This window comes from Phalacrocorax aristotelis, chromosome 1, assembly GCF_949628215.1.
Source record: "Phalacrocorax aristotelis chromosome 1, bGulAri2.1, whole genome shotgun sequence".
In the NCBI taxonomy this organism is placed as follows: Eukaryota; Metazoa; Chordata; class Aves; order Suliformes; family Phalacrocoracidae; genus Phalacrocorax; species Phalacrocorax aristotelis.
The window spans coordinates 156,131,956-156,156,911 of record NC_134276.1 but is presented as its reverse complement, the minus strand read 5'-3'; the positions used below and the strand labels follow the sequence as shown (position 1 = coordinate 156,156,911).

Below are 24,956 nucleotides of genomic sequence, written 5' to 3'. Positions count from 1 at the left end.
GGGGGTCCCAGAGCTACTTTGGAGAAAAGAGCCGTGTTGCTAGTAGGCTCACAGTTAAAGACTGCAATGGAAAATCTAGATCAGCTCCACTGACTGAGGGAATGAATTCTTCCCTACACCCCTCAGCACTACGTGCAGAGATAAAGGTTTGCCCCTTGATGCTTAGCAGAAGTCTGACTTTCGAGTCAAAACAGTACTGTGTCATCTGGCTGTCTGGGCTACACTATACATGTGGCGTCTGCTTGATCTTCTCAGACTGAAGAAATGCTGGAGATAAAGTATGTGCAAATAAAAATAGTTTGAAGAAGAATGCTAATGATAACACCCAGTAGTACCTTGTTGCTTCATGCTTCCAAACGTTCTTAAAGAGTTGCTCATGTTTCACGGGGAAACAGGCAGCGCTTTCTGCTTACAAAAATAACTGACACTCCAAATTTCCTCCTCCCTAACGCTATTAGGGGAGATATTGGCATATAAACAGGATGCAGACATCCAAGAGGCTTTTTGACCGGTAACAGACCCTGATCCCAAGTACACCAGTAGCCCTCGTCCTCCCTTTGTAGCCCAGGCTCTGCAGCAAAGGGTCAAAATGGGAAAAACAACCATCACGATTATCTGTAGCCAAGATGACTGTAAGGTCTGAGGGCTCAGATTTCAGATGGGAAAATGAGAAGTACATGACCCACAAAACCCTCAAGCAGTCCAATTTCTATTTTAAAGAGTGAAGGGGAATGCAGGCTGTGTAGAGACACCTGAAAACTGAAAAGAGGTGCAGTCGGACCCACCTTTCAAGAAAAACAAGAGCTGTGTTGCATCATGTGCAAAATAATGCCTTGCCTGTATAGCCTCCAACACCATGAAGCAATAGAAAGGGGAAAAAACAAACTATCCAGCTACCCCAGTGGAGAAAAATATTGAATTATTCTTTTTAAAGTCTTCAAACACCAAAAGAGCTCAGGTAGGTCAACAGCAATAAAAAATAAATATAGGAGAGAGAGAATCATACGAACCCCTTTGATGACGTGCTTTTCTAAAAATAACCATGGGCACTTATTTTGCCCCCGAACCCAACGAGCTGAATAAGATTGCGTTACAGCTGCAGAGTCACATTGCAAGATAATACAGGATGCGAGCCAGATTCTCACCTCACGTAAATCAGCACAGCGCCACTGGAGTCACTGCAGTTATTTTGAACAGCCCCAGAGGAGGATCTAGCCTCACATTTTTGTGTGATATACACAGCTCACAAGCAGCGTGACCAGCTTTATTAAAGTTCATATTTTTCCAATCACAAGTGTCTCACATGCTTCATTATTCAAATTTTCTATAAAAAAAATTTAAGATCTCAGGGTGCCCTGAGGACCAAACACATTTTAAAGGAAAGCAGTCAGAAGTAAGGCAATGGGTATTTAAAGTTGGGTTTTGTTTGTTTTTTTTTCCCGCTTGTCCTACTTAATGGGTCAGGAGAGCTAGTAGGTTAAGAACAGGGTTACAAAGAGGCCCCCTGAAACTGTCCTTTCTCTTTCTTCCTGGCTAGATCAGAGGGAATCTGGTTTGTTTATTTTTTCCTGTTGTAACATAGGTCAAAGTATTAAAAAGCCTGAGAATCACCGACCTCTTGCTTACAATCTTTGGGCTCACACATATGACAAGACTGGGCAGAAAAGGTTAAGTTCAAAGCAGCTTGGACCTCTAGGGACACTTTGAAGTACTTTAGCATAATCTAAATTCATAAGGACCTCTTTAATGTCTAAGTAAACTAACAAACGCTTTTGGAACAGTCTAGCATCCCCTAAGGAAAAAGAGCTGTGCAGTAATAATCACTGAATTACCCAAAGAGTCTAAAAAAATAGTCTGATAAAAAATCCTATTAGAGCTGGTCCATTCCTTTGGTAAAGGTAATTGCATTTTTTGCTTTCTAAAAACAGCAGCCATCATCTTCATCCCAAACAGAGTTAGTCTTCAAAGAGAAGTGCCATTCCTGATAACTGGTGACAGACCACCGTGAGGAAGTTAACCGTTTAGGGCTGAACTGTGCTCCTACCACCAGCCAGGGATGATGCTGTGCCACCTTGATCCAGCCATCAGAGAACTATGAAGAATTAAAACTCCTCAAGCAGAGTGCACAACCGACGTGCTGCATCCTGGTTTTGGACAAAAATATACTTGAAAAGGAACTGGATAAGCACCTACTTTGAAGGACGAGCTCCTTCAGAGCTTCACTGCTGTGTGCTTTGTACATGCACATTTCTAGAAGCAACGGAGGGCACTCTGTTGTATCTCCAGAAGAGAAACAACAGAATATTTCTACAACCAAATGACCCACAACACACTGCAGCTGGGAATGATGCTTCCACCTCAGAACAAACTCCTCTGATGTTGTCAGTAGTTACTCATAGTTACTAGAAATAAAAAGGGCAACTTCCCACCAACTTGGAATTGCGTTTCTTAAAAAAAAGAGATTACTTTGGGTGTGGAAGTGAAATTAGGCTATCTTATGCTACCACAGGAGCATTATTCTACATCATTAATTTTTTGTCATTTCAGAAGGGATCTACTGACCTGCCAACATGTGGTCAGGAAGGAAAATTTCCTTTCTTATTATGTACAAGTAGAAAGCATAGAGAGGCTTGTTTTTTCCATTTTCCACAGCAGTGTTAATTCATTTAGGATGAGGCAAAGAAGTCATACATCACAGGCTGTTTCTGGGAGATCAGCATGACATTTTCTCACAGCCTCTCTCTTGCTTAATCCAGTATTTACCCAAATTGGATGGATGTCAGTACAGCAGGCAAAGCCTTCATCCAGGACACTGGCCAACAGCTATTAGCTGATAATGAATACAGCAGTACCAGCAGTCCTCTGTTTTAGACCATAGGATCTGCAGACCAGGAAGGTCTCTCTGCTTTGTGCCTTGCATGATCAGACACATGGGGCTGAGAGGATCCCGATTCTTCCCAGGAGGGGCTGAAGACAGCTCTGGGAGCTAGTCCTGTCAGCAGGGGCTCTCACTTGGCCACCTGACATAGGGGACCTTGAAGAGGAGGAAAATACAACAAATAGACTTCCTGTGGCTAGATCATTGCAAAGTGGTAACTAGGGGATGAAAGCAATACACTGATGCCCTACGTGGTGGAGCACAGTAGTGGTGCAGGAAGAGCACATTATGGAGCAGAGCCTTGAGGTGTGAGTGAAACAGAGACACGGAAGTTTTGCTGCTTTCCTCCCTCAGGTAACATCAAGGCTTCCACTCCTTCAGCTGAAGGTGAAAGAAAAGGGGTTGGTAATAATGGCCTGGATCAGGTTCCCGTTTAAAGTAGCCTCTAGAGAAGTACAAGTGTACTCAATGACCAAAGCAGCTGTGGAGCTAATTGCAACACTTTGCCCAACATTTCATCAAGCACAGTAAAGACCCTGTCTCCATATGCCATTAATAAAAGGCAAAAAGAATCAACAATTAGCACTCAAGGAAGTTAACAGCTGGGGGGAGGTATTTTTTTTGCTGGACATAGGGTCCTGGTAAATTCAAGGGGTGGCTTGTAACTAATTAAACGATCTGAAGAGGGAACTCTGATGTAGCCAGAGACAGTGGCTAAATCAGTAGAAGGACGTCTAAGTGTGCCGGGTTTGCGTGCGCGTACAGTAGCAGTCCCCACTGTGCATGAGCTGTTCAAAGCAAGGAGCACAAACTCTGCCAGATGTCCCGTCTGTCCCATGGCCTAGCGTGGAGCAGCAATGTCATGTATCCACAATAGTTGTGCAACTCACACACAGTATCAGTGCTGGAATTACTCCCAGGCTCAGCCCTGGTCATTCATAAATATGGACAGAACCCAAGTCCTTGATTATAAACACTCTTACACACAGTTATGCAAGTGACTGAATAATTCAGGCTTTCTTCCCAGATACGGCATAATATTGAGCTATGTAAGAACACAACTCTGCTCTGGCACAGTCTGACATCTCTGTACATCAGCCCTTCTCTCCAGCACAGCTTGTAAGCTGGCAAAGAGCAAAGCTTACAGAAAAGCTTACAGAAATGTGACCTCTCATGGCAGCACCCTCTCCCTCTTGAGCATCCCCCCCTCTCCTGCCCAGCTCCCATCGTGTGTTTTGCACTTTGCCTTAATGCCTAATCCCAAGAAAAGAGAAACTGTTCCAACAGCCTACTGGGGTAACACAAGCTCCACAGCTGGCAGCGTTACGCCAGAAAGACTGTGGCATTGTGAACTCCAGGGAGAGTTTGAGCAGGAGCGTACCCATATCCAGGTACAGGAGGCAAAAACACAGCCCAGAGTGAGAGGATCACTGTGGGAAAGTGAACTCTAATCCCATAGTCTCCATCACAACCCATCTAATCCATCCCAGTATTACATACGTGCTTCATGGGGTTGCTATAAGAACTAGATAGCTAAAAGTTAAAGGCCTTAAATTTAACACAGTGTTTCCATCTTTAGTAAAGCAGAAAATACTACCATCATTCCCCACAGCTACCTAACCCCCTCTACTGAAACAGCGTTTTCTCAGTGACTTGTTCATGCACCTCAGTATTGACTTCCTTCCTCCTTCCAGTTTTCCCTTGACTAAACCATCTTTAAAATCCGTTTCCTTGACTTGTACTGGGCCACGATACCGTGTGAGACAGACAGGTACCTCGCTCCACAAAAGCTCCCATTGACTCCGGCGAGAGGCCTCCTGAGCAGACCAGCCTCACCCTGAACTGCATCAGGAGCCAGCTCCAATTTCTTGTGTTGCAGAGTTCAAGGTGCTGGCTGATTTAACACGTCAAGAACCACATGTGAAAATGCTCCAGCCATACTTTCCTTGCTATACATATGTGTGTGTTTTCAGTTTGCATACAAGTAACAAAGCAAGTAAATATGAACTGCTCAACGCTTTGCAAAGTGCCTTTCTGGTCCCCTTCAAATTTGGTTATTTCAGAATTTTCTTTGAGAAGTACTCTATTACCTACAAGCATCATATCAGAAGAACAGAAAACAGCTTTTTACAGGTTTAGTTATTTGATCCCTGCAGCAACACACTCCTGACAGAGTTTTATAGCACTCTGTGGAGTTTTCTAGCAATGCTTCTTCCATCTCTTCAACTGACAGTGGAATTGGAGCACACCTCTTGTATGGGTGTAAGCGTGCTTCCAGTCTTTACAGCCAATTCACAGCTGCACAATATTAAACACAAAAGTAAATTATCATTCCCTATTGCATTATATGAAAGGGCAGAATACAGCTAGCTAATTAAGCCTCTGCATAATACTTTTAACCTAGAACAGAGAGAAAGTGCATGCTTTGAAAGCTATTTTTCTTTCAAATATTCAACTAGGTCTTCTGTTCTAGGTGAGTATTTCATACAGATAATGCTAAGCAGCAGAAATAATTCCTTCCACACTTATTCATTATACAAATTCTGATATAAATCCGCATTAGAAATCAACCCGACAAAAGCTCAGACAAGTACTTCACAAATGCTTAGCTGATTTCTCAGATATCCACAATAAAAAAAATATACATATACTTGTTGCCTTACTATGAATTTGGACCATATTTGGCAGTTTTTCTTTGCTGTTGCACTATGTTTAGCAGTTTGGTTTGGTGCTTGATGGGTAACCACAGCAAGGTACAAACACAAACACAAACACAAGAAGAGGAAGACCAGAGCATTTAAATTACTTGGTTTTACCATAAAATATCTACACTCTCATGCAAAAAGAAAAAGCCCCCACATTAAAGTAATTTCTTTTTCTGTGGCTAGGGGACATTCTGTGGCAGGAGGGAAGACATTCCCAGAACTGCTTCTTCCAGACCTTTGTGCTCACAGCAAAAATGTGCCACTGCCTAGAGTGACTGTTCTCCCACTCACCTTTTATGCATGTACTGTGCAAACATTACATACAGAGTTGGAGAGGCAGTGGTTTTTAAAAATAAACAGAAAAATCATATAAAGAAGGTGCTTCAATTCTTCAGTGCGGATGAAAAGTTTGAAGTACTGCCTGTCTTCCTCCAAAGACAACCATCTCCCTACTAATCACAAAACATTCTTTAAGGATCTGAACCTTACTGCTTACTGCACACACGAAAGAGACTATGAACTAAACTGGACTCCAATGGTTTCAAGATTATTAAGCCAGCAAACATCTTCTCATCTTTTGTTCAGCATCCAGTACTGTGGGGCTGGGTTTCTGTACCCCACACCAGTCTCTGTGGAAGAGTGTATGTATGTGGGGGGAAGGAAATCATCATGGGATTATTTCTGTTTGACTTTGTAGGGAGTTGTGGTGCCTCTCTGGATGCACTTTGTATTTCTGATGCCAGTCCATATGTCTAATCATCTCCAAACTTCCCCAGTGCATACTTTTGAATCATGCTCAGAGGGACATACACAGTGGCACTCCAGGCTGCCTTCATATTTATTTTTCAATGCATCTACTCTCATGCCTGTGGAGAAAGGAGACCAGTCAGCATGCCTGCAGAGAGACCGCTGGGGGCTTCCATCCCCTGCTGAGCTCGGCAGCAGCCTGGCTCTTTAGCCTGGCTCCGGCTGAGCTCTCACCATTCACCCTCTTGGAGCGCCGGCTGCTACTGCTTAGCTCATAAAGGTCTCAAATGAAGAGTTAAATGCTGTACAGGAAAGTTGGAGCAAGCCTGCAAAAACATTTTGATAAGCTTGTGTGCAAGTGGAAAGGCAACAGTACACAATAGTCAAGAGCCCACGTGCTCTGCCCTGGGCTAGACATAAATTCTCCATCCCGCTCCTCTGCTCTAAGTGATTCCAGGTCATATCCATACATCACGAAACTTTACTATTGTGCTCACGGTGTTTAAACTTGGGGCAGGAAGCAGCTGGGCTCCAGTGTATGATCTCATACGGATCTGGGTAGGTATTTCCCTGGGAGCATGGTACAGCTTTTAGCAGGCTTAACTTCTGCTCCGTACCTGTGTTTTCCTGCCTGGGGAAGGAAATACCATTGGACTCTGGCACCGGCAGTGGAGAGTTGATGGCAGAGTATCTCCAGAGGGAACCATTGTGTTGCAGAGTTGTTGAAAAACAAACAGCTATCCAAAAGCGAGTGAAATATAAAGACTGGCAAGGTTAAAACACAGGTTCATCCCTGAACAGACCTATACTACGGGCAGTTTTATGCAGAGGCGGAGCCCAGAGCAGACCCAAGTCTCGTGCTGGAGGCTTCACCTTGCCTGCTGAACACTGGTACTATGGGCTGGGATGGGGGAAAGCAGACACCGAGGATTAAGCACTGAGCATGGGAATGGGGCATCAATGAATCTCTTCATGCAAAGCCTATGAGCTAGAGGCTTCTCTTTCAGCACCCACTGCACAAGTCACAGTGATCTGAAGGCACCCATCTGTTAAAAGAAACTTTGATCTAGGGCTAGTCCTTAAGCAAAGCTGCCAGGATTGAGAATAGCAGTAATTTCACCCCCTGTCCCCACCAACACCTTTCTAGAAGACTGTGGAGGTCTTGCTCCATGTCTTATTCAGGAGGATGTTTTTCCACCTTCCCCCATCACCCCCAGGTCAGATGGGGGAGTATGTCACAGACCCTGCATGGTTGTCTTCTTACTAGAGATACCAATGGAGAGCAAAACAGGGCTCTAACAGATAAGGCTGGACAGGTGGGTGATAATAATTTTTATAATTTGACCCTAGAATAATTAAAGTAAATGTCACAAAAAGTTACCCTAACGCCTACATACATACTAACATGTGATATCCAGTAAGCAGCTGTGTTTTCACATAGTTAGATCAAAGGGGCTGCAGAATAAGAAGGTCATGGTTTGGTTACAGTGTCTAAACAACTAAATCAGTGGGTACCACTGGGCCTGTCACTTGATCTCATTACCCTGACCTCATCAGCTCTGGAATTTAGTGACCTTCCCAGATCAATATTTCAGAAATGACTGAAGTTTTAGAGTATGCAGAGATTCTCTCAGTGTTGGCTAGATAATTATATCAAAAGTCCAGGAAAGGGGAAAACTTGTTCACCCTTTCCCGTTAACATGCATTTCTCAATTGCTCTGGAATACAGCACACACCCGGCGGGGAGCAGCAATTTTCCTCTGCAATTTGCATCGGAGTATTTTTTTTCATTAGAACATTTTGGAGATATTTATTTATTTATTTATTTATTTAAAACCAGATTGCTGTTACAGGCTTTCTTACATTTTTTTCCCAGCTCATATTTTCCAGGACTCTGGAAAGCTTTACTCCCCAACTTTTTTGTCATTTTTACCTCTGTAAACAGAAAGCCAAGCTCCTCAGCTGTCAACATTTAATCACGTGCAATCATATTTCCTTTTGCCAGCTTTCATCATCATACTATGCATGTAAGGAGGAGGAAGCAGGGCTCAGTTTATAGCCAACATACTGATACTACTTTGTTTTCTATGCACCTGACACCTGTTTGTCTGGTTCCAGCTCACCAAAAAGCCTACACTGGCCACATGAATTAAATTAAGTTCAATCTCCAAGCTTCGGGTTGTTTTGGTTTTTTTTTTTAATTTTGTTTTTCATAATAAAAATAGCCTACTTTTAAAAACTTGGCTAAGGCTTCTTCCTTAAAGTTTTATTAGTTCTGCTCTGCAAGAATAAACCTGGCAGCAAAATCTCACAGCTTTATCATGAATCCCTCATTATTTGGATTTTTCTGAAAGCATCAGTATTAAAGCTGCATGATTGCCTAAGGAAGTGGTGTCTGGGCATGGATAAAGGGCTCCAGCTAAAACTTACTTCTAGGCTTGTGGTTGCTAGGTAGAACTGAAAGCAATCTCAAAGTCCGGAAACCTGTGAGCAAGTAAAGAGTTGTTTATGGTTATGCTTAAATAGCAAAAGTGAAAGTCATCAGGATTAGGGTTCCCCCCTAAAAAAAAAATTGTACAATATTTTGGAGTTTGAATAAAGCATTTAAGCATTCAAAATCCTTCAGTTGTGCATTCTGCCCATAGCGATGGCATGCAAGCATAAGAGGTTTTCCTAGCCACCTGGAAAGATAACACCTACCCCCAGTACCAATGTGCCACAAACCTCCATCCCTCTGAGATGGCCAGATGGTTGTCCCAGCAAAGAGACAGGTCTCAAAGTAAGGACTTGTGCCAGTGGAAAGTCCCCTATTCTTCGAGAGACACATTTTCTGCCAGAACTGCAAAATGTTCCCCCAGCACTTCTGTTCCCAGCATTCACATGCTGAACAGTAGGGATGACGATTATTTAGGAGGTTTGGCCATTAGCGGAGCATTCTGTGGAAGAGCAGTGACATTTCTACTGCAAAATAAGCTTCCCAAGCCTACCTACGATGCTGGGATATACAAGCCCTGAAATTGATTGAATGCTGGTGATCTTGCTAGGACTGCCACAGAGACTTGTCTTCTTCAAGTGAATTTATTCTGCTCTGTATTTCAGAGATCACACTTCAATTTAGAGCAACTCCATGGAGTTCAGTGGTGCTTCTCTTGCATTACAGCAAGGTAATAAAGATCATAATCAAGCCTTCTATGTTCCTAAGATATTTCTTACTTGGTTTTGTTAGGAAAGGTCTATTCCTCTCATCACAAAGGCATGCATAGTTAGATAGCACATTGTGTAAAGATTATTTCTCCTGATGTGGCTGGCTCTGATTTTAACTGGGTCATTTGAGCACCTTTACATACTAAACATGAACAACAAAATGTTCTTCAGAGACGAAAACTAATTTAAGCATCCATTTACCTTGCATTTGTCAGTTAGAGGAATGCTGTTTGCTTGCTTGCTTTCTTTTAGATAGTGAGGTTAATGGCCCTTCAAAAACAACTCCAAAATATGCTGTGGTGACATACCATACATAGTGAGGGCTAGGAGTTCCTTTTTAAATCCTGTTTGGTAGTTAACAGTAAGGGAAATGGAGGTTCCAGGAACTTACCTCCTCTTCCTCCTCTCGTGCATTGTACATGCAAGTGGCATGCTTGATGCACTAAAGCAAAGCCAGAGCTGTACCCACATTCACCTGTGGTGCTGCTGATCTCCCTTTTCTGCCTAGGGATTCCTCACCCAAATCATGAATATCTAGTGGTTAAAAAAAATCATATGCTTGCATATCTAAGTTTATGAACTCAGAATTAGTCTGTAATAAGCTGTAAAAGTCTGAGGTAAAGGAAATGATGCTATAAATGAACAGCACGACTAAACTAATGAAAAGATACGCTGTTCATGTAAGTGCTCCTTGTAATATTGAAAGAAAAAAAGAAGTGGGCCAACAACCATTTGTTAGAAACGTGTCTGTTAAGAGACACATTTGCAAGAATTAGTATTTTAAACAACATTTTAAGGCCAAATTTCAAGTTTCAGTTTACACGGGCCTTCACTAGGGTAAGACTTCAACCAATCTTCTAAACCATAACTGAGTTTATGCCTTCTTCTGAAAAACAGTCAAGATTAAACATATAATAAATTCAGAAGCTGAAGAAGCAACCAGACAAAAAATGATGCACCAGCTGGGACTTTGGCTGAGGACAATCCCAATTTGTTCTTTGCTTCTCCAAAGAGATTAACTCATAGCTGAAGGGATGGCCCTAATTACTGGGCCTCTTATTTGATTTATTTTTAGATACAGCATGCACAAAAGTATTTTAAAAAAAGAGAGAGAGAGATTTGCTCATAGGAAATGTAAACAACAGCCAGCTAATAACTGGAAGGAAATAAGTGTTTCCGATTATTTCCAACATGCAAATCCTAGATTTAAAGTGAAATTGCAAAAACACAGATTATGGAAGACATGGCTTCTATCTGAGAAAAAGAAGCCAATTTCTCTGAATGTTGCAGTTTCAGAGTTGAGTGAATCCACCTTGGGAGAAGTTGCTAGCCAAGTTGGATCAATTCCCATTGGTCCAACTCAATTGGACTCTGATGTCCCATTCATTTCTGAGGACTGCTAAGGATGCATTTGATCTTCAACCAACTGGTAGCCAATGCACACTTTTGATATAAAATATATTACCCAATTTGAAAACCCCACTATCCTGTGAGATACTACCCTGCACTTTCAACTGAATGAGGTTTCATAAGCAGTTGAGGTAGAGGAAGGCTGGTGTGAAACTAGTTGAAAGGGAATAAAGCCTCTGTAAATAATTAATTACACCATGTAATACCAAAATCCCCTAATAAAAGCAAGGCAGTCAAAATGTGTCAACTGGCTAGAGCAAAGCAGCCAGCGGATACCCCAGGGAAGGATTCTGGCCCCAGGAACTATGGCCTGGTTGCCCAATAGGCAAGTGCTTTCAGATGCTGAGGAGCTGTGCAAGAGGACACGCAGGCATGATCAGACTCTGCAAGATTAGGTCAAGTGAAACATCACATAAACATGATTGCACAAATCACATCACTGACAGTGTCCATCAATTTATCGTCAGCCTGAGCATTCAGAGTTTTGCTGTCCTTGTGCAGATCCCCAGGTGAACAAATAGGCATGACCCACTGAGATACGGTCCTGTGGCTCTAACAGTGCCTGTGTCACCTGCAGTTGCATAAGTGAAATGCTTTTCCCAGGTGCAGAGAATACAGACGAGCACCTACCTTGGATCCTGCCTGGAAAAAACAACCACTACCAGAGGGTTGACTTAGATGGGTTGAAGGTCATTGCCTTACCTCTGCAAATGGAAGCACTGAGCTCTGTGCTTGGGCTGTTTAACCAACCTCCTGCTCAAGCACAGACTCCTAGTTCTTCCAAGTCAGTAGTGACCTAAAGTTCCTGAAGTTTTAATAGCTTGTACAAAAAAAAAAAAAATCAAGCAAAGGTCTTAGCCCACTGTTTAGCACCTGGTTACGCTTTAGCTCAGTTCTAGGCAGAAACTGCTAGGTCAGGACAGACCATGGGGAAAGCCATTATTGATTAATTGGTCTTTTGGAGATCTTTTAATATCCAGGCCCCAGAATGTCTGCAATACTCAGGAGCTGCTGTCTAGATTCAGTGTGACAAGACTCAGTGATGTGCTTTTGTCAATAAGTACATACGCTTCATGCTAAGTTGCTTTATTTAAAGTACGAATCATAAATAGTTGTATGTGACAAATTCCCCAGTATTGAACCTTCACGGCTGCCAAGCAGCATCCTGCAGAACAGAACAAGGAGAGCTATAATTTTCTTTTCTTCGTTTTGTTATTTGACCTTCAGTTTTTCAGTTGTCCTTGGATCAGTCTGGAACTAAATATAGTCCTTTCAGCATTATTTATATGTTTAACCCAAAGCTACCCATGTGTGTCAAGGGACTATCGTAACACTGTTCTAAATTATTTTAACAGCTTATTTTAAATTGGAAAATGTGGTTTTTGAAAAACCATTGTCAATTAATTATGATTCCACAAACTCCTACCAAGTCTCTTGTGTTTTGTAACAATTTGCTCACAGCCTACAAGACAAAGCCTCCAACTTGCTCAGAGAAAGCTCTTGAAACTGTCCAGCCTTTGAAAACGCTGACTGATCTTTAAATTAACACATTGATAATGATTTTGGCCACCAGCTATTTACAAATGCAATGCAATTTACAAATAAAAAACCCCATAGATGGATCCGCTGCATCCTTGGGGATCAACAGTCATCAGGGCTGAAACGTCCCTTAGTGCACTATATCTCTACAAACTCTTTGGAATGGGAACCAAACCCCACCACATTCAACTGAAAGTCCTTAGTGTCTCACTACATACAGCAATATATTCTTCAGGCTTTTTACTTGCTAAGCAAATAAAAGACAAAACAGCCACTGTAATGATCTTCCCTGAAACCTTCAGGAAGGACATGGCCCCTGGTAGTGGTTCTGTGGTACGTATGCCAGCTACAGAGCTAACTAAGCCAACAAAGAGTTGGGTGGGTGGACAGATCGGTGGGCACACATAGGTGCACACAATTTCTACCAAGCAAGAGCATTTTCCCCTCTATCATCACAATTCTGCAAACTGCATCAATTTTCTTTTATTTACATAACCAGTGTGAGCAACTTCAGCGAAGGATTTACGGTGCAGCTTTTGCTCTTTTACTGTATAATATTATGTTTAACAACATTTTTCAGCCAACAAAAGATCCATGTGAAAGTTGAAAGGTGAGAAAATTATTTCTAACTGTTCTCAGGTAAGAAAGAAAAAAAACGAACACTGTTTTATCACTGGTCTAAGCAATGCAAGCCAAATTCAGCCTATGAATTTAAAGGGCTTGCACTAGTAAATCAGCTTAGAGCAGTTATTTAAGAGTTCAGAATTTCTTGGATAATGAATGAGACAAGCTGTCCGCATAAACTTTAGCAAAACGTTTTTAAATTTTACAGTCAGCTCTATAACTTAACATAAAATAGTGTCACACAGAAAAACAACCAGCTGTTGACACCAACAACTGGGACAAGATTTCTGACTGTTAACCACCCCATTTAAAGCCAAATTTTCAAAAGAAATGAGCACCTAAAATATTTTGCTGCTTTGGAAAAAAAGTCAGCTATGTTACAACGCTTACCTTTCATTTCCTTAAAGCTCTGAGTTCAAGCTCCTTAGATGCTACAAGCCTGAATGCTCAGACATAAGCAGATCACCTTGGGAAACCAATACAAGTTTTAAAAAATTGATTCATGTGCAGTTGGCAGTCAGCGAAATTTCTACTGAACTTTTGTTGCTGCTCCCTAACTTTACCAGGCCAATTGCACAAAGTAAATGGAACAGAGTTCTCAAGTGAATTTCAGACCCTGTTTTTTTAATGATAAAGTAAATCCAGGTGTAGAGGAAGAAGCCTCTGTTCAAAACCATCCCAGCCACACCTCCCAAAGCATTGATCTGGTAGAAACATGCTCTGTTAACTCTAAATTTGTTAATACTAAAAAGTGAACTTTGAACCATCAGGTACAGCCTATCTTCTCCCATTAGCATAGTGGAAATGGTATAAATTATTTGTCTTGCAGTCCAATTAAATCAGAACGGTCTCATGTGCCTGGCCCAGTCCAGATCAGATCTGCCTTAGAGTATGATCCAGTGCTGATGAGTGTGAACCTGCAGCCAGAGTGCTGCAATGACAGATATCGGAGTGGTGTGGAGAGACTGCAGTTTTTCAAAAATGCAGAACAACATATCAACAATGGAATGAAGATATACAAGGCAAAGCCAAGGCGGTGTCATAAAAATACATTCAGGGTCAATAGCTAACGTCCCTGTTATAAAAGTCCTATTGGTTTTACCCAAGGTTATTTCCTTAGCTGCCAGAAGTCATTTGGCTAGAGATGGGATAAGGGGGTTGCTTTGGGCGCTGAGCACGATCTGTCCAAGGATCAGATCAGTTATATTCTGCTGCTCAGTTTAGAAGCTGTTTGTTCTAGTCACTTGCTTTGTATTTATGTATAAATATAAACGTATATATATGTGTGTCCATACATGTATACTTACAGTGTGTTTCCTTAAAAGCTCTTGGGAGCTTTTTTGGGTGAGAAACCACAGTATTTTCCTTTTGTTCTACGCCACGCTTTATCAAGACAACCAGAAGAAATGTTACCAAATTTTACTGCCTCCTGCCCCCAATAGCTCCAAGTTTCTCCACGTCTCAGAAGCTACTGACTATTTATGGCAAAAAGACAGTCCATTAACCTAGCAATGCTCAAACTTTTATCACCTTTCCCTGCCCCTGCAAGGATAAATACTACTCCCCCAGGCCCCAGTTTAGGAACATCTGGCTTAGCCGCCCTCCTGTACAGAAGCACATCTCAGGAGGGGGAGATGAGCAGATAGATGCTGCTGAGATAAGAGATACCTGCAGCTGCACCTCTGCCAAGGGCTGACCTGCAACTGTTCCCAAGCATGTAAGACCTCACTTTCTCTACCAGCTCCTAATCCAGCACTGTCTGCTCTTTCCCATGCATGATCTCCTTCCACGGTGCTGGTGGTTCTCACCCCCCACCCCCCTGCACCTTTTGGCCATTTACCTGAGGCTCTCAATGTTCACCAGGGCCAAACAAAAGCAGGAAAGCAAGAACAGCCATCAACGGAGGGCTTCCAACAAGCTGGAGGGGCCATTTCTCATTGCCTTCCACCAGGCTTGTTCCTGCAACAGGCTTGTGCCCGGCCACAAAGCTGCTGCAGCACCGCAGAGGAGCTCTTCACTGACACAGGGACACACAGAAGCACATGCAGAGCAGCAAACTCCAAACAGGCGTTTTGGCTGTACCATCATCCCCCCCCAGCCATGTTTATAATGCACTCAAACTCACTCAGATTATTTCTGCCCCTCATCCTCCCACGACAACAGTCCAAACCCATTCAGAGTGAAGACACAGCAGCTGTGACTGCAGAGCCCCTCCAACATATCTTCTTGCCTTGCTAAGCTATACGCTATTAAACAACCCAACATCTCAACTCTATTAGTAATCTTATTATTACAGCATTGTAAAAGAAAAAATGTGGGTTGTTTTTTTTTTATGAGGGAGCTGCCACTGTCTGGAGGAAACCTGCGTTTTGCACACACAGAAAAGCACACACGTATTTCATACGGTGCACTGCAAGCTGCACAGAATAGAAAGCAGCTGGAGGAAAATGGCTATAGAGAAATGGTTCTCCTGGGCATCATCTGTTGATTTGTTTTGTTTATAGAAGGAATGAGATTTTATCTCTGCTCAAAATATAAAATGCTTCTATGGCACTGAGCTCACTGCTTGGCTACGCTCTCACTCAGGAACGTAAATAAAAAGGGGGGAAGGGGGGAGAAAAGGCTTTACTGCACGGAATCCCTAGAAATGTTAAAAATTAAATAGAAGAATGTCCATCAGTGATACAGTCAAGGTGTGAAACAGGAACTGAGTCACCAGCTATCATGGAAATGAGGGCCTCCTTACCATGCTTGTTAATAGCTTGCTTCTACTAAAGCTGAGGAGGCAGGTTAGGGACAAACTACTCAAATCCCAAGTCTCCAATCCCAGCCTGACTCCTGGCAGGATGAACATCTTTACACTGTAAATACACAAGTCCTTACAAGACACATGGCCAGAGAAGGCACAGATTCTTACAGTCTTTCCACCGTCTTGTGCCCACAGTTGATAATCCAAGCTCTCTCTGCAACCTTGCTCTGTGGAGGCTCCTCACTCCTCTGTGCCTGACACCCAAGACCTGATGGTCTCTTTCATTTAACAACAGGGCTCTGTGTCCTGGAAGGACACCAGACGGCTGGTTTTCCACTCAAGTTGATAGCATTTCCTTTTGTATTAAGCAAAAGTCATATCTCAGGAAAGGAAATAAATTGTGAAACCACTACGTAATTAACTACTGCTAATCATTTTAACTTTTTAAAGTTTAAAAACATAACTACAGAGGCTGGTGTCCAAACTGGGAGAATTGCTTGAAGTCTGTTTGTCTACCAGAAAGTTTCAAAGTTTAAAATACTATTCTTCTGAAATCTGAAGGGCTCAAAACTGATGATCCTTTATCTTTGCACCACCTATTCTTAGCTCTTAAGAGGACGTTAGGGACATCAGCCCAGTTACGTATCTAGAAGTGAAGGCTGCTGAACGTCACTCCAGAACAGCCCAGTTTCATTAGCTACAGAGTGGATCTGGAGTCTTTCTGGAACCATCAAGGGGTGTTTGCTTTTCTTAAAGATGTCTGGCCTGGCTACTGAGGAGACATTTGGGCAACCCGGAGTGCCATGCTGGGTACAGTACATCATAACTTTCAGTCATGAAACCATCCAGAACATTAGTGTTTGTTATACTCACTGAAATCCACCCTAACATAAACATACAGCTTCTCAGTTTTCCTACCATGAAGCTTATGCTAAGGTCTCTCTTGGAGAGATTGCTGCATCTCAACCCGTGACAAGTATTTCAGAAAACGTTAAAACTAAGGTTTGTTAAAGTCTTTGGAGAGCAAACAGACCATATTGATATTTTAAGAGTGGGAAGAAGGCCCTTGCAGTCTTGACCACCATCACTCTCTATCCCTCATGCTTGCACGCAACACACTGAAGATCCTTTAGCTGCTCCTTCCTCTCCCAGGGTGGCTATATTTCACATCTTTCCCACATTTCAAACCACATGCTTCGATGACCTCTTCATCTTGTTATAGCTCTACTGAGAGGGTGTTTGCATAAAAGCGCTTTGGAGCTTTTTGGATGAGAAACTACAAACATGCATGCACAGATTGCATCAGATTTATTGCTACTGAGTAAGTTAAAGGAATACTTAGGGTTGCAGGTTCAAAACCCTGCCAATAGTTCTCATCCAAGAGCATTCATACAGCAGGAGCCTGTGATCATAGTTACCAATTACTCATCGCCTTTAAAGTCCACTGCCTTTTCATCCTTCCTGTACCCCTCAACTCCTAACAACTATCACAAGGTTTCTATTAGCTGAAAGGAACTATTATTTCCAAGGAAGCAGACTTTACTTTGTGTGTCAACCCAAGCATATAGCCACTGCTCCATGCCCTACTCCCAACATATATCTCAGTTCAGCTCCTTTCCTCCAGCCCCAACTTTCCCAAACATACTTGTGTAACGACCCACTTCAAATTCATATGGAGCCATATCCTTATGTCCCCACCTATTCTTCCCAGTCCTTCTCCAGCCATTGCTGGGCATCCAGCTTCTTTGCCTATCGAAGCAACAAACGAATAAAACAGATTTTGCCCTTTCCCTGGTTTGCTGCTTCCTTAATAAACTTCCCCAACAACTCCACAGGTTCTGCAGAACCATGAAAGAAGGGACTGGCCAGGGAAGAAACTACCAAAGGAATGGATATGGAGAATCTACCACACGCTAGATGACCCCTGGATTAAAACACTAGTATCCCGACTGACCTGCACAGTCAATCCAGCCATAGAAAATACATGTAAAATAAACAAGCAGAATTTGAAAGAAACGGTCACAAGTGTAAGCAGTGGCACATAAAGCAAGGGTATGAAGAAACAGACATTGAACATAATTTGCTTAAGCTCCTCCACTATTCCTGTGAAAGTGAAATAAATGCATTTCCAGACCCAAGCCAGAAAATACTCTTTCTGCTGGCTGTTTCTCAGCAGTTAGCACACTCTGAGCTCATGGAACAGTAAACTTTGTTTTCAATGGGGAAAAAAGCCAAAAACAAACGTAGGAAGATAGCAGACAGAAAAATCCATCTAAAGATTTCGGGTATGTCAAGGGGAACTGATAAAAGACAATCTCTCAATAATATGTCAATATTTTACTTTAAAATAGTTGTCAGACATCTCCATTAAATACTGTATAAAACTCCCCTACAGAAGAACAAGGCATGGCAAACAAAGGCATTAATTACCAGTGAGCCAGCAATGAGGACAAAACACACTGTACATTGTTATTGACTAACCCTGATGAAAAGGCAAAAAGGACTGAAGAAGAATAGAGGCGACTTTCTTTTAATGATGGGAGCAGCGGTGAAGGAGACAAGAGAAGGGGGAACACATTTACTTTTCAGCACTCTGAGGAAGTCTAACCTGTCAAAACTGCCCATTGATTTAACTTTCCATTTAAAAAGCACAGCCAGGCTGGCAAGACACTTGGTCCACTATCTGAAAGATGTGGAGTTACAAGTCCACGCCCCTTGGAGAACATGAGGATGCAAAACTAGTCACCCTAGTGCAGGGCAGTCACAGGAACTGTCAATATGCTCCCCTGGGGTTCAGGGTAGAGCAGAGTTCATAGCACTGTTTGGAGGAGTTACAGCAGTCCTGAGAGGTCCCTCTAAGCCTGACAATTAAATGCACAAACACAGCAAAAGACAGCCCGAGCAATGTGATGGACTGCCCCACCACACACACAGGCAGAGCCTTCTCTTTAAGGAAGTTGTTTACATTACCTTCTTTCATCATCTAATTTCAATTCCATTTCATGCAGCGTGTTAAGTTCCTCACGTTCCTCATACAGTCAGTAGATGGAGGCAGGAGCTTCTACAAGCTAATGCAGCACACCCAAAATTAGTTTGCGAGGTGCCTGAATACCCCCAAGATAAATAAAGCAACCTGCCCCACGGCAAACTGCAGATCAGAAGTTAAAACCAAAGTGCTAGTCCAGAAGAGCTGAATGAAGCTCCAGAGAAGACTCTCAGGCAGAAGCTGCCTGATGGAGAAGCCAGAGTAATTCCCCACCCTTGCCAGTCCCTCCTGCCTATGCAACCCAGTCCAGGCCAGATCTAGTCCACTCCAGGCCCTGCAGGACAGGACAGCAGAAAGGGGATTGCTCAAGGCCTGCATCCAGCTCCTGCTGACCTAGTGGCATTTGTGAGCATCAGCCAGCTTTGCAACATTCTCCATTGGACACTAGATCTGGAGACCAGGCCAGAAGATAGGTATATATACTTGTTTCGTGAATAGAAGCTAACATATCTTTATAGGGTCTATCTTAACATACTATTAACACTATAATCTCCATGCACTAAAAACAAATTGTGCTTGAGGGAGAGGCATGAAAAAGTTTAGGGAAAAACAAAGACCATGAGGAATGAATAGGCTGGAGATTTACTCCTTTACACAGAGTTGTTAGGGTAAAATGCACCTTCATGAAAGCAAAAAAAAACCAGGAAGTACTTGAGGATCTTCAAATAAACATGGCTGGCCATGTAATCTCTAAATTTAAAAAAAAAAAAAAACCAAAACCAAACAAACTTGAACATAAGAGGCCTCTGAGTTTTGCAGAGAAGTTCAAGCATGCAAAACCAAAGCTGTACAGCACTAGAGGCTGAGCTACATTTATCAGGATAACCAAGGTGTTGTAACAGCCTCTGAGGCCATCCCAGAGAATTTAACTCTGAAGCTGCAAAAGCAATGATGGAAAATTATTCTACCTCTCCTCAGAAAATAAGAGAACTTTGTTTACCTAAAAGCAGCATAATCAGGGCACTGAGTGAACTTCATTCTGATTATCAGATCTACCTTGTTTTCAGAGAAAGTATTTAGTGACTTGTGGTGTGGCATTTTTCCAAATTATAATTCAGTATCTTACTCTGCTCCTTCTCAGGCTCACCTAGAGATGCTTGATTTAGCTCAAAGAGGAGGCCATATATTGCGCAGCTGTGGGATCAAATTATGTTTGACACGTTAGTGGGAATTCCAGATTTGCTTGATGTAAAGCTGCATGACAAAGACAGTTCTGAATCTGTTAGATTTTTCTGTCATCAACAGCAGTTTGCTGATGTTTCCTGTTGAATCAGATCCTTCCAGCTTTCATAAGCCATTTGAATGAAGGGGAGGGAAACAGAATGACTTCCACTGACATAATGGCCATTTCAGGAAAAAACCAGCTGGGGTTAATAGAATATAAAAAAACCCCAAACTTCCCTGCCATCTGACCCTGTAAACCTGATGTGGGGTTCACTGCAACCTGAGAAGCTACGAGGCTGTAATAGGGGAAGACTCATTAGGGACCGTAACCTTAGAGCCCAGCTCTGAGGTCAGCCACTGCTGTGGGAGGGACGTGCAAGACCAAGGAGCGTTCAGCAGGCAGAGCCCAGCAGCAGTACCGCAGTACCAGCCCCTGAGCACTCGCCGTCTGTTGAGGAGCTGTGCTTTCTGCCAGCGGGGGGAAACAAGCATGCTTTAACATCCAAGGATTAGGATGCCTCTCTGAACTTCTCAGCTCAATGAGCCTGACATAAGAACGAGCAGAGCTGTACATCTTCATGGATAAACATTGATGCTCCACACCAGGCCTGTTTCCTGCCGTAGCGGTCCTTGCAGACCTGTGCCTCTGATGGCAGCAGTGACAGCTGGAAAAGTTTGGGCCTACCCACCCACAGTTGGTGCTTCTTTCAGAAAGGATCCAACTTTTGTACTGCCTGATACTGGATCTGTCCAGATGCATTATCTGGATGCTTTAGGGAGAATAACCGCCTCACCCTAAACCTGCACTCAAACCATAAGCCTAGAGCTCTAGCAATCAAACAACTTCCATAAATATTGACTTTCTGAGGAGCAAAACATGGTGCAAGATCTAGTTTTAGGTGGCATCTAGTTGGGGAAAAAAAATCCAGCTGAGTTCTATTTGATCTGTTTTGCCTAACTCAAGCCCAAATAGCAAGGTTCTGTAAAACTAGAATGAAGTTTTACTTGGAGACAGATTATCTCTAAACTTGCTCTTTTAGAGTCCTTTCCAAAACCACAGATGCAAAGTAACGCCAAATAAGGAAGAGTATTGAAGTCACCTGTATCAAAATACTGCCTGCCTGGAGATTAACTTCTGATGTGGTTTAGTACCAGTATGGTAGCAACTGATGAACTCTAACACATGTTGTCACCCATGTCTAAGTGTATGCAATGTCTAGGCTTAAGGCCAGGGGAAAAAAATATTAAGTTTAGTTTTCATTCTTTTTGATCAAAGACTGCAAATGCTTTGGGTCAGGATTGACTTGTTATGCAATGGGCGGACAGTATCTAGATCCAGCGGAACCCAAATCTCTCAATCTATCTATACATTTCTGTAACACAAATGATCATTAATATTACTTCGATGTAAAAAATGACATCTTTCTGAACGATTTATCTTTTCAGAAACAGACAAGAACACTGCTAGTATATGTTTTGCTGTGTTTGAAAGCACGCAATTAGACTTGTATCTTACAAACATAAACAAACACCTCCCATCCAACCTCCATGTTTCTAAAAAAACCCAGGTTTGTTTAGACAAGGGGTTGATAATCCAGTCTGAACAGAGGTATCTGAATGCTGTGACAGCTTCTTCATAATGCTAAGCTTATGGTACATTAAACTTTAAAGCAAGATAAACTCCTGCTTTCATTTTATCAAACATCTTCCCAGACAGCAAAAAGAAAGACACAAAGCAATGTTTGTAGCTACAACCAAGCATGGGATACCCAACTCAGCGTCTGTTTGAAATGAAAATGAACAATATGTTGCATAGATATAATACTGTATTTTTCAGTAGAGAATATCACTGGGATTTGTAAATGTTAACCTCATTCCTCCCTTAAGTGTTTGTTTTTATTTCATGCCTGAAAAATACCTGAAATTCACAGAGATTAAGTGAATAGAGACAGCAGTCCTCTCAACTGAGAAAGAAAGTGCTCTTAAAAAAACCTGTTCTATTAATCAGTTTGGCTAGTAGAAATCACAGGGGATGGGAGAGACATGGACAAGAGATTTTTTTTTTAAGACTGTTCAGTGTTGTGCTCGCTTGTATTACTGAACTTTATGTATTTAGCCATATTACGCCTTTTTGTGGTCAGTAAAGCAGTAATTTCACTGTCTATCACAATAGTAATGAGGTAGCAAGAGCCATTGAAGAATCCATGATATGAGGTCTGCAAGAAGAGACTTTGACCTACTGAGAGCAAGTAGGAAGGATGTGGAGGGTAGTGGACAACTAAGTCCTTCAGGAATGGGGGACACTAAGCAGGCTTGAGCACATCAGTTAAATTCACAAATTACCAAAAAAGCAACCTCAGGTTTGTTCTTCCCATTTCAAATCTGAAGAGTCCATGTACCCAAAAGCTCCTCTATTCTTTCTATTCCCAACATTAAATCAACTACCTTAAAAAGCCTCGCCTTATAGCTAACTTAAGGTCATGTGGAGGATAAACACTGAGAGATTCTAGTCGCTGAATTTTCCACTGATTTAAAATTGACACAATACACTACAAGCATCACCTTCATATTACACTGATAACAACGCATGAGAAATCAGAGGTATGCTATTAGAGGATTTGTTATAAAGAGTTATTGACAATCTTCATTGTGCCATAAATAACAGGCTAAAAAAAATGACCATCCAAGTTTCCTCCTAAGACATGTATCTTCTGTAGAAGTTTATTTTTATGCAGCTACAGCCTCTCCTCCCTTTCCCAATCAACCTTCGCTTCTCTCCCTGCTTCAAATGACCTCACCTTACTCAAAAATGTGAAGAGATTGGTTTTATCACAACTTAGCAAGATACCACCTGCCAGCTGAACTGTGATAAATCACAGCTGGCCTTACAATACACATGCTAGCATCAACTGAGGCTGAGCCGACGGGCAGCAGCTCAAGGGTGTCATTTAAACCACTGAGTATCTCCATCCACGAAAATCATGCTAAGGAAATAGCTCAATAACACGACAGTTGCCATAACAGCGTTACTATTCTAGTGTGGATTAGATCTATTGACTCTCTTCTTTACCTGCAACTGCCTTCTGTTTAGCCTGGAAGCCTTTTACAGCCAACAAGGTGAACAAACTGCCTAGTCTTTGTACTCGCACAACAGTGGACACAATATGACCCTGATCAATCATAAGCTACTATCATAACAAAATTTACAACAGCGAATATTCATTCCTCCCTTCCCCCATGACTGCCCTTCATAAAAGGTACAATGCTTGTAGAAAAAGATAGAAAAAGAATTCATAAGTTATTAAAAAACAAGAATAAGGCTTAGAATGAAAAAGTCAAAGGAACTCAAAGAGTTATTACTTTATTATTACTCCTGCCATACGTAACAGTTGTGTTTTCTGGCTCCTAGATGAGCCAGACAAATGGGTATGCAACATGATTGTAATAAAAACATTCTTTATAATTCGGGACCTGCATTTCTATAAGCAACCCTTTACAAACCCTTTAAATAATTCCTTGAACCCAAGGTTTAATGGATGAATACAGGAAGCTGTGAGGACATATTGGTTCTACTCACTTGTTTAAACAGACATGCAGTATGAAAAAACTGTATTAAAAATACTCTCAAGTGAATAGATTGACAGGCTTGAACAACAACTACTGCACTTGCAGATGTGCTTCAAGCCATTAACCTTACAGGCTCAGTCACTGCATTTTACTGAAATAAATGGATCTGAATAGCTTAACCACCAGGCAAACCTACCAACAGCCCACAGATGTTGCCCTGCATATTTTACTGAAAGTTTAAGAAACACCAGCTTCTCATTGGAAGAGTGACCTTTAGGCACCTGTACCTAATAAGCTACTTAAAATCAACCTGTATCTGTAGATCAACAAGACTGGTTAGTAATAACCATCTGCAGGTAAGAGTATAAAACACTTTCCCATAGAAAACTCCAGCTTCCTTTACATGTTGCCTTCACAGTACTCACCTTTAGCCAGGAAAGGAGAAACACTGAATGGGGTATCTCTACTGTAAGGCAATTTCCCACCTGACTCCTAAACTGGACTTTTTGAAACTTATGTGGTAGGCACTCAATTCAGCAGCTGACTGTCCACAGCCAGGAGCCTCGTTTTACTTTGACTTCAGTCTGCAATTAGAGCTAGGTTTGTTTATGGCAAGACCAAATTCTGCACTGAACTCCTATGTCTTTACTTCAAGGGGAGGAACAGCCTTCCTTGAATTGAACCAGAAAATGAGGCTCTGGAGAAGCGTGCATCAGAACACACCCTACATTTACATGGACCAGTTCTGTGTCTTCAGAGACCTCAGCACATCTTGACATGTGGAAACATCACACTCTTTCAGCTCTCTGACAGGCAGCCAGATTTCACCAGCAGGTCTGCTGCATTTCTGAACTGTGGATGTGCCTCTGCACTCCTCTCATCCCCTTAAGCTTACAGACATCCACGGGTCAGCAGCTAAACAGCACGGTTTTACTGAAAGATCTAGTGCTGCCATTCTTTTTCCCAGTAAAATTCAAAGGAAGTAGGACTTGAACCTTTGTTATGATTTGGGCAGATCTTATTAAGAAAGTAGGCTCACCCACCTACTTGATATGGCAACGCACATCAAATATGGGCTTGACTTGACCTTTTTAGCCTCTCTAGACCCTCCCTTGACACACAAGGAAGTTGGACAATGATCAACAGGATCAAAGAATGAAGAAATACGTGCAGAAGTGATCTCTCATTTACACTGTTACAACAGTTGTGGTAAACTCACGGTACCATCACTATTCTCTTCTAGATTAGCTTTGGGCTTTTGTCAGAGGTTCTTTTTCTACCACCGTCCCTGAAACTGTTTCTTGAACACACATACAAATGAGA

General features: G+C 42.1%; 1 protein-coding gene across 3 annotated transcripts in view; it reads right to left on the bottom strand.

Moving 5' to 3' along the window:
* Positions 1–24,956, bottom strand: part of TBXAS1 (thromboxane A synthase 1) — a 246,768-nt gene that overhangs the window by 208,303 nt on the left and 13,509 nt on the right. The window lies entirely within an intron of this gene.